Source organism: Sprattus sprattus (genome assembly GCF_963457725.1).
Source record: "Sprattus sprattus genome assembly, chromosome: 12".
NCBI classification, from domain to species: domain Eukaryota; kingdom Metazoa; phylum Chordata; class Actinopteri; order Clupeiformes; family Clupeidae; genus Sprattus; species Sprattus sprattus.
In genome coordinates, this window is record NC_137910.1 from 27,452,816 (window position 1) to 27,468,699 (window position 15,884).

General features: G+C 45.6%; 1 protein-coding gene across 1 annotated transcript in view; it reads right to left on the reverse strand.

Moving 5' to 3' along the window:
• Nucleotides 1-15,884, reverse strand: part of kcnma1a (potassium large conductance calcium-activated channel, subfamily M, alpha member 1a) — a 135,108-nt gene that overhangs the window by 103,612 nt on the left and 15,612 nt on the right. The window lies entirely within an intron of this gene.

Here is a 15,884-nt window from a genome sequence, read left to right on the forward strand (position 1 = left end):
AAGGCATTAGTACATATGCATCATACAGCACTGCGATCGCACCAACACAAACACTTTTAATGTAGTAAACCCAACTTCTCATCCAAATAGACCTCAGCCTCGGCATGAGCTTGTCTGCATAAGTATATCGAGACTAAAACATCACGGTTGCCACATGTGAATGTAGATCAAAAAATAACCGATGATATATTCAAGGTCACTATAATGTCAGAAATCCATGCATGGCTTTTCATAAGGGCTAAATTATGATGGTCAGAGGTACGTATAAATGGAGAAATTATGGTTCTGTGAGTGTGTATATTCAGAGGTGGTTGGCAATGGAGCACATACAATTATGCCCTGTAAGAAATGGTGTGCACAACGCTGCAAAACTATTGGTTAACATAGTCTGATACATAGTACAATTTCTATGTTATACAGCGAATATGGCCATTTTACTTCCTATAATCAGCTTCTGGGAGGTGAAAAGAATGGGAAACAATGTAAAGCGATTTGCAGCATGAAAAACCAACGAAGCCTAATTCCCTGAAAACAGCAGGAATATGGAGAAATGCAGTGGGAACGCCAGTGGGAGATGGGCCAGGTGGCGTATGGAGTGGTGATGCATGAGTTGTGACATGACGAGGGGGAAGAGGACCCATCAGCTGGGATTGCATCTCTGGCAAACAGGCCAAGTCCATATGGTGGATGAGCTGCCGTATGCGCTGCTGCTGTGGCTAATCTACACTCTACAGACTCGGCCTCTGCCTCCAATACAGCTTTACTCACAGCTCTCCTCAGGCTGTAGAGATAGAGAGAGAGAGGGAGAGAGAGAGAGAGAGCAGTAGAGAGATAAAGGTAGAGAGAGAGAGACAGAGAGAGAGATGGGGAGAAAGAGAGAGAGAGAGATAGAGACAGAGAGAGAGGGAGAAAGATGGAGAGAGAGAGAGAAAGAGAGACAGAGAGAAAGAGAGAGAGACAGAGAGAGAGAGAGAGAGACAGAGAGAGAGCGACAGAGAGAGAGCGACAGAGAGAGAGAGAGAGGTATAATGGGCATTCTCTCAGTCAGTCCCTAACTCATCCATCCTTTGCTAGCCTGACGTGAGCCCCTTGCATCAGCTGGGCTGCCCATCCATTCAAATCAGCGGCACGCGTGCTAGCATTAGCTTGCATGGCCTGTCCCACATGCACTCAAAGCTCCGTATCTAACTACACACTCATCATCCATCCACTACCTTAATTAACCTCATTAAACATCCACGCTGAGCACAGGTAGTTCTCATCATCATGTGCTTGAAAGGTTCTGGATAGGATCCAGGTTTTGTGTCACGGTTCTCAGTAGAAACGGCCAGCGTACAGAGCCCTTTGTACGTCTACAATAGCCTCGAATAGGAGGGGCAGCCCAGCCCAACTTCTCTGGTATGCGATGAAAGGAGAAACTTCCAGTCCTCCTGTCTGCCTGTCTTCCAGTTCCAGCCCTAATGAGGGTCTCCGTGGGGGAAGAGCCCTTTGAGAACAGGCCCTGTCAACATGAGGGAATACTCAACTACAAAGCACTCACAACACATCACACTGCCCTGCCTGCTGAGTTGGACTGCTCCAGTCCCTCGTTCACTGAAAGGTCCTGGACACATTACAAGAGAAGTATGTATTTTACAACTATAGATTGAAGGGACCATCACAGGCAGGGCCACAACAGGGCTGCTGATGTCTAGGAAATTATTATCTTAAATGGTTCCCATCAAGCCAAGAGGAAAGCCCTACCAAGGCTGTGTCCAGAAACTTTTAGAGAGGGAGAGACTGGAGCAGTCAGACTCAGGAGTCAGAACAGTCCATATATGCCCACTGCCCAGGTGGCTAAAAACATGGATGTTCAACTGCCTCTCTGTCCATATGTGGGACACCTCACTATGCTCATCGGGTTCCTGTCCTTCATATGGTTAATATCCCACAGACCTGCTGGAGCCTTGTGTGTCTAAAAGAGCACCGAGGAGCTCTAGAAGAGCTTCACACCATGTGACATCTTAAGGCTCCTGTCTGAGTAGCCAGCCTGTGGCTGGAGGGCCACTCCCAGGGGAGACAGCCCAAAGGTTAGCCAGTGTCACCCACAAATCCCACCGGGCGCTGCCACAGCCGGGGCCGCTGGCGTCCACTACAATCCCTGGCATTCTAATAACTTTCCAACATTTCAGGGCTGGCCGGTGGCATGCTTACATGCCGGTGGCATGCTTACATGACGGCAGCGGGGTCATGTTGCTCCGAGGGGTCAGGTTACACTACTGCAGCCTTCCTTGTCCTCTCCTACAGGTTGGAACTGGACAAGGGTGCCATGCCCATGCAAACAAAACCATTCATGTCAGAGTGTGACATGGCAACTGATCGGATGTCAGATAATAGCTGACTTAACTTTCAAACAGGTGACAGAGGAGGCAGGATTAATCTTGACAGTTACTATTTGTAATCCTTAATAGAGAAACAAGCCATTCTACTCACTCTCATCAAAGAGAACATTTAATTAGAAATCATGTAATTATTATCTTTGCAAAAGAGTGCCGAGTAATTTGAGTCTTTAAATAACTAACGCAGGCATTGAGCCACTGTTCCTTCTGGAGCAAAGGGATAATCAAGGGAAATTAGATTCCATTCGATAATGATTCTGTCCTGCTGATGTATGTATGTATGATTGCTGATTCAATTGTTTCATGTCAAAATGTCAATAAATGGCTTTCAGAATGGTTTGATGGTGAATTCAGCTGATTTCATTATGAGCCCCTTGCAGTGGAGTGGGTTTAGACCGCCAAAGTACACAGCGTGCCGATCACGTGTCAAAAATGTATCCTTACTTCTTCCCCCCTCTCCTTCTGCATTGCGTGGATGTCTGGGCTGTCACATGGCACTGCTGCAGTAGTCTGTAGCATCGGCCACACCGCAAGGGTCAGATTAGGTTTCATTCTGATTGCATATCCTGCTTCAGAAAACTCTTGGCATGTGACCATGCAGCATGTGCTGTTTCTCCAACGGCAGATAAATCTTAGATGGGAGACGCACAGGACAGACGGACCCTCTCTCAGGCCCGCCAGGAGCCACGGAGACGCACAGGGCAGACGGACCCTCTCTCAGACCGGTCAGGAGCCCGGAGACGCACAGGGCAGACGGCTCTGAGACCCGCCAGGAGCCCAGAGACGGACCGGGGCAGGAATGGCATGGGAGGACTTAAAGGAACAGGCTCATCTGAATTTGAGCTCCATGTGCATTGTGTGTGAGATTGCAAATAAAAGAAAACTATGCTGAAATTAATGAAATATTTGTTTCATAAAATCTCTCTTAATTTCTAAAAAGACATCTGATATTTCCTGTAAATAAAGAAACTAGATCTTTTTAGCAAACAGTACAAATATTAAGAATAACGTTATATAGTATGGTATGTAGTTATTGTAAATAATACATATACTACACAGTTTAGAAAAACAAATATATGGCGTAGCATGTCAAGCAACTAACTGTGTTTGACTGATAAAATGCCATTTTCAATTAATTAAATGACGAAGGATTTACGAACCCTCTCCTCTGTGACAAGAGGATACAAAATGCTGTTTTGCTAATGAAATATCAATCTGCCAGTTGGTTGATGCCTACTTGCGCAGGATCTTGAGTGACACTGCAATCCTTTCATGTACCACTCTAAAATATCCTGTAGATGTAATGATTTGGAAGTAAAAAATATGTTTGTGTAAGCCTGTGTGCTTCAGTGAATGTGTACCGAATGTTTTGAACACGTTTCACAGTCACAGACCATATAGAAACTGTCACAGCATATCTGGGTCAATAAATTGAGCCATGAGCTACAAAATCAAGAAAATCTGCAAGTATACACACATATCTCAGACCATTAATATTCAGTGATTCGCAGTTCTTCCTGACAGAGTGGAGGCCATTTGAAGGCTCAAGTGGGATTTCGACCCTCTTTCCATCATATTTGTTTCTCAGTTTTAACTGACATGTTTCCTGTGACTCAGAGACTGGATGTGTGTGTGTGTGTGTGTGAGGGAGTGTGAGAGTGTGTGAGCGTCTGACTAAGAGTGTGAGTGTGAGTGTGTCAGAGGGAGAGTATGTGTGTGCCTGGAAATGTAGCCAGAACAGAATTTTAATATAATCTAAATATAAATTTGATTGAAAAGCAGCCCTACCACGATGAACAGAATAGAAAAAGCCAAATTCATGAAAAAGATCCAAATTCTCTAAGCATTAGAACAAAGTATCACACTAATTTAGAACCCAAATCAATCCAACCAGAAGCCTCACACTGAGAGACACTCACGTCAGCTCCTCTCATTTTGTGAAGGTGGAGGAACCATCTATTGATAACCAGCCTGCACTATTCCAACACTAAGCTCATCTCCATACATGCCGACATCATGGCCAGGTGCAATAAATAGGAGCCAATCTTAAGGTAAATTACATCCAACCCCTACAAAACAATTTGCATGGTTAAATAAACAAACCTTCCTCAGCCACTAAGCACACACACAGAAACATCATACAGCATACTGACAACAAATGTAAATTATACATATAAATATCAAACCTAACTGACACCATCCATGCTTTTAAATGAAGGACTCAATATGTAGGAGTAGTCAAATGAAAGTAAATGGCTACCTAACCAAATGAACGCAGTGCAGTGTGTGGCGTCAGGAGAGTGTGTGAGTGAGAGTAAGAACACTCCAGGCTTGAGCCCCATAGCCACAGTATGTGTGTGAGAGTAAGAACGCTATAGGCTTGAGCCCCATAGCCACAGTATGTGTGTGAGAGTAAGAACGCTATAGGCTTGAGCCCCATAGCCACAGTATGTGTGTGAGAGTAAGAACGCTATAGGCTTGAGCCCCATAGCCACAGTATGTGTGTGAGAGTAAGAACACTATAGGCTTGAGCCCCATAGCCACAGTATGTGTGTGAGAGTAAGAACACTCCAGGCTTGAGCCCCATAGCCACAGTGTGTGAGAGTAAGAACGCTCCAGGCTTGAGCCCCATAGCCACAGTATGTGTGTGAGAGTAAGAACACTATAGGCTTGAGCCCCATAGCCACAGTATGTGTGTGTGAGTAAGAACGCTATAGGCTTGAGCCCCATAGCCACAGTGTGTGTGAGTGAGAGTAAGAACGCTCCAGGCTTGAGCCCCATAGCCACAGTATGTGTGTGTGAGTAAGAACGCTCCAGGCTTGAGCCCCATAGCCACAGTATGTGTGTGTGAGTAAGAACGCTATAGGCTTGAGCCCCATAGCCACAGTGTGTGTGAGTGAGAGTAAGAACGCTCCAGGCTTGAGCCCCATAGCCACAGTATGTGTGTGTGAGAGTAAGAACACTCCAGGCTTGAGCCCTGTTCTGTTCTGCACCACAAGCGCAACACAACACACCAGGGGGGGAGGAATCTTAGCGAGGGGGGAAAGTGTCGCTGAGAAGCAAGCAGCAGCAGTGGGGGGCTTAGAGGTGTGTGTGTGTGTGTGTGTGTGTGTGTGTGTGTGTGTGTGTGTGTGTGTGTGTGTGTGTGTGTGTGTGTGTGTGTGTGTGTGTGTGTGTGTGTCTGTTGGAGGGGAACACATGAATTATTTATAGCAACTCCAAGTGATGGCTGTACAGATCCGAGAGGACAACGTAAACAAGAAAGAATTTCTACTTCATTTGCGACTGGCAGACGTGGAGGGAGAACAGGAGCGCAGGCAACAGAGAGGAGCGGGGGGGTTGGGGGGTGAGGGGGGGTAGAGCGCCATGCCATGGGATACTCCCGTCTGCTATTTTTAGCACCTGTGATGTCAAAGGCAGAGAGCGAAATTTCAACACAGGCACTGGGCAAATCTGTGGCAGTTCAGCATCCAAACAGACAGGGTTCCCTGGGGAAGACTCAGGAGATGCTGAGGCTCGCGCTCTCTCTCTCTCTCTCTCTCTCTCTCTCTCTCGCGCGCGCTCTCGCTTTCTTTCCTTTCTGCATGAGTGTACCGCCCCAAACATGAATGAGGAAGTACATCCTGGCACTGTGACCTTCACGCTGTATGTTTTATTGATTGGCTGGAGGACATGTGCTCCACCTGTAACTCTGAAAAATGACATAAGAAATTCATCCACCTCGTCTACTCTCAATGCACTTTTATGAATTATGAATGCGTTCAGTGCTATATCAGTCAAAACAGAATTCCCCACCCTTGCATAATTACTTAATATGGGGAGTTCAAACCCACTCCCTGTTTGCCTACATGATCTGAACCAAGAGAAACCTGTGAAATGATCATCTGGACAGCATTCTAATGACTGACTCGGCCCATGTGTCACTGGATGCCCTTCTGGGTTTCACTGCATGCACTTCAGCCCATCAAAGGGACCTCTGTGGTGACCTCAGGAGTCACACTGACATACTGAAGCCAGGCGGCTCATCTCAACTCTTCATACATTTAAAACACATTTGAAATGATGTATTGCATCAGTGGAGTGCTGTCCACTTGACCCCTCAAGAGCAGAGCAGATGGGAGGAGATTCAGTGGGATGGGCTATTACTATTGATAAACAGCCAGCGGGTCTGATGTCTGATGTGTGATGTGTGATGGAGGGACCAGGGTGCTTTGCTCTGTTGTGCTGTGCTGTGCTGTGCTGTGCTGTGCTGTGCTGTGTTGTGCTGTGCTGTGCTGTGCTGTGCTGTGCTGTGCTGTGCTGTGCTGTGCTGTGCTGTGCTGTGCTGTGCTGTGCTCTGAGGAGGCTTTGTGCTAATGAATGGCAGAGAGGGGGCCCCATGTGACCCAGTCTGATCTAGCACAACTTGGCTTTAGCGCAGCTGTTCCTCCGACTTTTGTTCGCATCGTTGGGGAAAACTCTATTCCAGGGTGACTGCTATTTTTAGCTCTACCCAGGGAGATGAGAAAAATAGGGAATCTCATAACACAGTTCCTCCTCTACCACTCCCCCCCCCCCCTCCCAACACACATACACACACTTGCTATTTTTAATGTCCGTACAGTTAGTCAATGTCACAGGGTAAGAATCCTACTTGGGGGTCAAGGCAATAGAGTTTTCCTCAGGGGATTCCAGGTCTGATGGAGTGTGCTCTGATGCTACTTCACTGCAGACTTTAGCGCAGGGCTTGTCTTGGCAAACAGCACCTCTTGTCTTCCTTGTGTTGATGTTAAAGCAGCTGGTGGGGAGGAAAAGAACGTGTGCTTTTTCCCAAAGACAAAAGCGTCTATTGGTCAAACCCCACTCCTGCGCCCCGGCTGAGGGCTTAAAGGGGATGCCATGGGTTTGATTTCAGGATTACGCAGGTATGCATGAGCGTAATCTGCTCTCGCTGTCTGTCACACATGTTTGTAATGCCAGACTATTTTTATTTTTATTCCAGAGCAATTTATCTTATTTGAGGCTAAAATGATCTGCCCAGTCAAATCAGAGGCTCTGGTTGTACAGGCTTTCCATTGTCAGTTGACAGCCTAAATGACCCTGTAAACCATTTTGACTAGAAATGTCTGTTTTGTCCATTCTTTAAGTGGAATCATCAGAAAAAAATAAGAGACCAGTTTTGAGTGAAGCCAATGTCCACAACAGAATAGCAAAGGCTGACAGCTATCAGCAGAGTTGTAAGGAGTCAGGACATCTGATTACAGGTGTCCAAGTTCAAGCATGCACTGGGGGAGCTCAAAGCTGTGTTCAGACTGATTGATGTATGGTGACGTTCTTGGCCAACCCTAATTTGGGCCTGAGACCAAGCACTATACTACAGGTCGTGACCTCCAACAGATGTTGAAGCCTCTCCTGCAAACCTACACCAACCAAGCCATAAATATCACTAAATAGTCCAGGATCACCAGAGGCTTAGCCAGGCCAGGAGCTATCATCAGTGACTCATCAACTCCTATCTCAACCACACCATATATGCACGGCACTTTCCATCTATGGGCCGTTTTAAGACATATTAGAATAAACTTTATATGATGTATTTTAGGTATTTTTTTACAGATTTACTCTCAAAGAAAGTAATTCTTGTACCTCTTACTTTAAGTCTCCTGTTTACTTAAATGGGACCTCAATTTAGAATACAATTTCGAATTTTTAAGTTATATTAAAACTAATCATCAGTGGTAACTAGTCATTTGTGTAACATAAACATTGGCCAGTTCTGTAAATAAGAGTGCCATGGTCTTGAAAAAAAAGCAAGGGATGTAAAGCAAGGCACCCTTGCTGGCCAAATGAAATGAAGGACTAACCCTAGAAATGTCATTCTGTCCATACGTATCTGCTGCCTTTTGTCAAGTGTCTCATCAGTAGTGACAAGCTGTCTCTGTCACAGGAAGGTCATCTCCCCACCAAATCACTTTAGCACTGGAGACCATCTCCAGAGCACTATTTACAGGGCTGCTGGACTAAAGAGGATTAGGCGCCTTACACACTCTCAACACACTACTGTTGGTGACATGGGCAATGTCAGTCAGTGTGCAGCAGTTTATGGGCTCCCTCTTCACCAACCTCTTTCTGATGCATTGCAATAATCCATCTCCTTATCACTATAAATACAGTAAATATATCTGTTCTAAGGTTCTAACGGTCTGGTTTGATGACACCCCTGAAATGTAAACATGAGGGCAGAAACATCACTCTGTCAGATGTGCTGAGAGGCTAACTGAGAGGCTAACAGTAGCTGGAACACACTGGGCAGAATCATCACTCTGTCAGATGTGCTGAGAGGCTAACTGTAGCTGTAGCTGTAGCTCACTGGGCAGAAATATCACTCTGTCAGATGTGCTGAGAGGCTAACTGTAGCTGTAGCTGGAGCTCACTGGGCAGAATCATCACTCTGTCAGATGTGCTGAGAGGCTAACTGTAGCTGGAGCTGGAGCTCACTGGGCAGAAATATCACTCTGTCAGATGTGCTGAGAGGCTACCTGCCGCTAGAGCTGCCCCAACGCTGTATGATGGCCAGTGGGATTTGAACACAGACTAATCAAGCCGCCCTTATTTAGATGACATGATGAAATGATTGAAGAATACAAACGCTGCCAACAGCTTGCAAGTGAGCTTTGAGTTTTTAGATTTGAGATTTTAGTGTGCGCAAGACAAATAGGGAGAGGAGAGGAAGAGAAGAGAGAGTCCATTGACTGCTGCCATCTTGGATGTTTACGTGTTTGTCCAGACTCCAACAGCCAGCAACAAATGTCTACATTAGTGCTCCTCCAAAGTACTGTCGGGGTTGTCGTGGACAAAAATAGGCAGCCATTTTAATAATGGTGGTTGAGCCAGGTCAGGTTACTATCTTCAGCCTTCTGCTGCTTTGCAATCTTAATGTTTCCCGATGGTGAGTAGATGGCCAGTCTAAGTGAAAGCACTCTGAGAGAAGTCTGGCTCAGAGGTCCCTATCAATGTCTCTCTACTGGAATAATTGTGTCCGGAGGGCTGGCGAGGCAGACAATATGGCCCATATTCTCCAGTGCCACCTACAAAAGCTTCTGGAGGAAGCAGGGCCAAGGGTATCAGGTCAGTGGAAGTAGCAGCAACCACACTTACATGTAACCTGCTTTACATTCTGAGTGTCTTCAGAGAAATATTCACTGAATTTTCATTAAACCTTAAAACTATAGACTTCAAAAGCTACTGGGATGTGATTGTGACACTAAAGATCTATTTGACTAGTCCTAAGCAGAAATATGTTCTTGTTTGTGTTTTCCTGGTTGTATTTCACATCTAATTGTGAATACACTTGAATAGGGACTGGATATAAGAAAAAAAATGAATCCCAGTCATTGCTCAGTGCATACAAATGTAACTCTTAAAAAGGTCTATTTCTCACCGGTGGGAAAATTGTTTATTGTTCTTGTTGTCAATATGCCTTTTAAGCTCAGCAAGTTTTTGTCCTAGAGTCATAAAAAGTACACCCACAGAAACCTTTAATCTTCTACATATATGCCACATGCATCAATGTTTTTAGTTAGAGGAAATATACAAAAACATCAAGGCATGTCAGACTACCTCAAGAGGCTAACAGGCCTCAGACCTTAAGGAGTTAACCATGGCTTAGATCAGAATAAACCTGGTGTCCTACCACCTTTGATGCTGTGACACCAAAGAGAAGGTAACTTTCCTCTTGGCTAAATGTCTGATCAGAATCTTGTAATTCAAAAACCATCAATCAGGCACTAAAGGTCTCCAAGGAGAATCACAGGCGCATACCTATTGGCAGCAGTCAGTCTTAATTGCCCTTTAATCACCACAGTAACTGGACACCACAGAGATTTAACATTCGCAAATGCCCCTCACAACAGCAACTAAATAATTGCCCTAATTAAGAGGCAGCCAGGCATCGAGCCTTTAAGACAAAGAGGCCCTAAACCCAACGTACAGAATGGAAAGAGAATAACTAGGCACAGATAATTGGGTCGTTCAGATTTCTGCTTGTCATGTTGTATATGTATGCGTGCGCCTATGGCTAACCCAGGGACACTCTGACGTCATACCTTGAGGAAAACTGGTCTATTTTCTGTGGCCCACAATGACTGACTCATTCTGTAGACAGTTTGGAAACAACAATTCAGGAGTCCTTCACATGCAATATCTCAGTGTTGTTATTCAGGGCTTTAGCCATTTTTCTGTTCTTAAAGAAAGGACTCTGAACTAGATATATTCCACTGTCTGTCCTTCTATAGAGTATTCAAACACCTATTAATCTATCATTACACGATGAAGATCACAAAGATGTGAGGTGAGTGACATTTGAAAATTCAAATAAAGAGTCACACAACATATTCAGAAGCAGTGAAAATAATCATGGTGACTTTGGCAGGTATAACACCATCTGTCTGAGGTTATGGCTCTGTCATATTTTCATTATCCAGACAGATTTAAAAACCCTGTGGTAACCCAACCGGGATGAGTAACATTATCTGTGGGCACATCTAATGCATCCCCTGAGTGACATTCTCCCTCCCGCTGCCTTTAACCTTCACAGCCATCACACCTAGTCAGCCCCCTTCAAGGTGACTCGCTTCTCCTGGTAGCATCGAAAACAACGCTTCGTCTCAAGGCCGGCTCCAAAACAAATGGGGGACATGATTGATTTTTATCTGGTTTTCTATGGCCGTTTACATGTCAGCTGTGGTTAAAGTGGCGCTGAATCAGAGGGTAATGGCCGCCCGGCTCCGACTGTGTGAAGACCACCCCCACCCCCACACACATACACAACCCACAGCTGCACGGCCGTGGCTGTGATTAGCTCTCAAACATGTGATACCACAGACAGCTGCGAGGAAAAAGCACAACCTTCACTAACCCTAGGAGAGAGTAGCAGGGATTTAGTGTCTTTGTTCCACTGTGAAAGGCTTCTTGTCATTATCGTGACCAGATTAAAAGTACATCATTTTATAAAACTAAGAATATGAATTCAGAGAGGGAAAGGGGGTGTTCTTTGCGATACGGTTGTCCATGTTTCTTCCCGACAATGTCTCTCATTAGTGCGATTCTCAGCATTTCATTGAAAGCACTTGTGTAGGGTTAATGGTTATTCTGTGTGTCTGATGAAGGGAAGCCGTGGGCATGTGTATTGGCCTTCTCATCGCTTCATGAAGAAAGCAACAAAGACACCACAGGCACAATGGAGACCCTCCCTCCCTCTCTCTCTTTCTCTCTCTCTCTCTCTCTATGTCCTCTCTGCCTGGTCCCCAGATACTGCGTCTCTAGGCTGGCCATGGCAGCTGGGGAGTGTAAAGTATCTAAGTGCTGTCCCCAGATGTAGGCCTGTCTTTGTCCCAAAGAGGGAGGCAGCTGTGGGGAATCTGGGAGTGTTCTTACACCGGCAAGCAGCCTCCACATCTCCACCCCACACCACTCTTCATGGCATCTCTCTAATAGGGAGGTACAGTTAAAACACTGTGTATGCATGAAGGATTTGTAGCAGACTACTCGGTATGAGGTTTCTAGTGGAAGGATTTTAATTATGACTCACATTTCGGTTTGAAATGACACGTTATGTCATTCATCCACTCCCAGTCAGATGCGTTCTAATGAGCTTTTCCTCTAACAACAGTGTGCCGTCAACGAGTCTCTCCCAATTTACTGAATTGAACCTACAAGAACCAGACGATACATCAAGCTCTCAACCTTTCCCGTTTGTTTAGATGAAAAAGAATCCCCATAAAGCTCTTGCAGGAAGAACTGGTTCTGTCGGTGAGCAACATTAAAAGTGGATAGAAACGGACCCACTAAAAAATTGGAAGATGGAGAGACGTCTGTTTTCACAGGTCAACAAATTGGCTCCCTACTGTCTGACCTGCGCCGATCAATGTCTTTTTCCGAGACGGTGATCTTTGACGGCCTCGCAAGTACATTTTTTTTAAGAGTAAAAGGTAAAGCTTTTGTAGATGGTTCACCCGACACCTCCTTGCCCAATTAATTTGCTGGAGCTAACCTCACAGACCACCGCCGACAATGTTTTGTTTTCCAAGGAGACTATTTACAAGAGAATCTCCTGGCTTTCAAGTCAGTCTGATAATTAAATATACATCTGCTCTAATCAGAAACACTTCTCCTTGCAATATTTCAAAACAAAACCTAACCCCGTGTGAGACAGATGGATGTGCTACTGCTCGATGCACCATCTGTCTGTTACCACTGGTCCATTCATTAGCAAAGCGGATGTAAATTACTGAAGGTCCAGTAAACACTGGGCTGACTCTATGCGCCTGCTGCAAACACTCCTTTACATGCAGATGCACAAAAACTATGAACCGTGTTCATTCCCATAAGGAAAGATTTGAATGCATGAATAATATATATGAGGCACATGCAGATCGCTCCTTTAGCACTTTTCCTGAAAGAAAACATTTAATTTTTCATGGTGGTTTTCATTGCCAGCGCATCCAGCGTCCACATAAAATATCCCATTAAGATTGATTCCTCCACTGTATCGAGTGTCCTTTTGTTTACGAGTTTCAGAACAACCCCCCTGGGCCTGTATTCTGCACTTGGGGGTGGCGTTTACAGTAGGCAGACGTTTCCTGTGGTAACGGGACACCAGCGCGCGCTCACACTTTAAAAATAAAATATCAAACGGTTTGATGCGGCCTCACCACCCATCCATCACCCCGTCACCGGCGAGCTCGCTCATCCCTCTTTACCGCCGGCCACATCATAAATCAGCCCCCGCAGATAAAGTCCAAATGAGACAACCACATTGGGCTACACCATTTGCCATTCTCTCCCGAGTCGCAGCCTCCAGGGTAGGGGAGGAAAAAAAGAAAGAAAACAGCCAGATTACAGCACAAACCGCTGGGGCAGATTTCATTACCTTTAACTTGTGCTGATGCTACAATTCCCCCCTCGGACGGATGTGTGTGCTTTCCCACAATGTGAAAATTAGAGTGCCTGAGCCGGAGGCATGGTGATCGCGGATAAAGAACAACCCCGCGAACAGGAGCTGACGGCCATAGCTTGTGTGAACAGCAGGCAGTCCAATACACACCTACTGAGGAAACTGCAGCAGGCTGATCTAGAGAGGAAAAATATACCCCTCTTCACTCAGCCACAGTGGAGTTAGAGCCCACAGTCTCAGTATGGCGCTGAGAATGAAAATGGCCTGATAGAATTCTCTGTGTAAAGATCTGTTGCCAGCGTTTCTCTGAAAGATTTCATGGATATTGCCCTTGTAAGGCCTACCATTTATTTGGTCTTCCTAACATAGTAGCTTTGATCGTCTAAATGTGTTCGACTTTCATAGCTTGCTCTTAAGTATTGTGGTAAGCTCCCTGTGTGATGATTCACTCTTGCAGATATTTAACTGCTTAACACACTCACTTATCCACAGTTTCTACTGCTTGTTCTTATTTTAGGATATGCCTCTAGTTCACCTACACCTACAGTTTCATTGTAAGATGGATCAAGAATGCTTTTTTCCATGAATTAGGTTTTTGCAGAACCTTCCTATGTCTATCAGCCTACAACCTTTGTCTAATTACGGGACGGCATGAAGGTGAATACAGCCAAACTGGATGGTTGTTCTAAAAGATGAGTGTGTGGCCTGAGCAGTGGACTGGGGTGGGAGAGAGAGCTCCAGTGGCCTGAGCAGTGGACTGGGGTGGGAGAGAGAGCTCCAGTGGCCTGAGCAGTGGACTGGGGTGGGAGAGAGAGAGCTGCACTGCACTGCATGGGAGATGAAGTGTACACAGGCCTGGGAGGGACGTCTGAAGCATGGCTAAAGCACAGGCTTTTGTTCATCACATTAGGTGATTACTGCGTGCCCAGCCACTGTGCACTCTCCCCAACAAGTCCCTCGGCTTTACACACACGCCACTCACAATACCGCGCTGCATTGGGGGGGGTAGGACCTTTGATAGCGGCAAACAAACGAACCGAAAAAGAACATCTTATGTGTGTGTGAGTGCCCCCTGCATAGCTGACCCAAAGGGGCCAGTGGGGATGTAACAGAGGGCACTGGGGAATGGCCTGTCTCTGAGGAGCAGCTCCTCATCTTTGACGGCCAGGGAGAGAAGACGGATTGGCCTGGAGTCAGCTCTCTGCCCAGCGGGCACCTACGCCACAAGGCCCGGGATGCCCCCGCCACGGCTCGCCCGCTCACTCTGGGAGTTAAGGCGGGAGAGAAAAACAAGCGCAGGAGTAAAAAAAAACAAGCGGTGTCACAGCGAATTATGGAAACGAGTGGCAATGTCTTTATTTCACACAGAATGATTTTCAGCGCTGAATCAGCTTCCCCAAACAGACAGCGCAAAAGCTTCACTTCATCATTTCAGTGCTCTTAGCAGCCCATGGTGAGTCATCATGTGTGACACTGGACGAACGGACGCATTAAAGAAGAAACACGAAGTGTTATCTAATATAAACTTGCTCAACCTGAAATGCCTTTACTCAGGTATGCTCCCCCTGAAAGAATTTGTTATGAAAATATGCTCAGAACACATCAAGGTTTAGTGATTCTGCCTTCTGTGAAACAAACACCACTCCTAACAGCGTAAACAGCTGTGCTGTTGTGAAAATGAAAAATTAATGATGAATACATTTAACACCACAGTTTTAACACAATCTCTATAAAATAAACAAGACGCCATGAAAGGTCTCCTATACTGCTGGTAGCCCATTCCACTTCCTCTTAAGAAGTTCTAAGCAGGTTCCCTGTAAAACCACAGTATGTAAATCCACATGACTAATCCCAAGATTTACAGCCCTCATTTAACATGGCTGGGCAGACAGCTTAGCTTTATAGTGAGTACATCTTCCTCTTCCTCAGCTAGGTAATAGCCATCATTAATCAATGCGGGGTAAGTGCTCTTTATCACACTCGTTTGTCAAAATAAGAGCGCAGAGTTCCCCAGGGACCAATCAGAGTCAGAGTGCGCCGGAAGCAGATTCTTTGTAGTCACATGACCATTACAATGCCCACAAAGACATATTAATCCCCTGAAATTAGAATATTTTAACATATCGCCAGGCGAATCTGGTGAATTTGGGTAGTGCTAAATTATACAAATGCATGGCATAATAAAAGGAGATATGAACATTAATAGTAATACGGTACTGTTACATGTGATAGTAATGTATTCATGTTCAAATTACAACCACAGGTCCTCACTTGCCACCTCCCTCCCTCCCCCCGTCCTTTCTCTCTTTCTCTCAGCACATCTCCCACACACTCATGCTCACACACCTACAGTCTAGCATCCAGGCCTCTGTTGCTAAGCGACAAGCCAAGTACGATGAACTGCTCTTATGCGTGTGACATTTGTCCAATCTGATGGGGCATGCACAGGCTCTTCAGAAGATAACATCTGCTAAGCCAACTTGCTCATAATTAATGCCTTCATATGCCAGATGAAGCAACACAGAACCTGTGAAGACAAAACCTCTGACAATGTTCATCTCCATCATCTACCC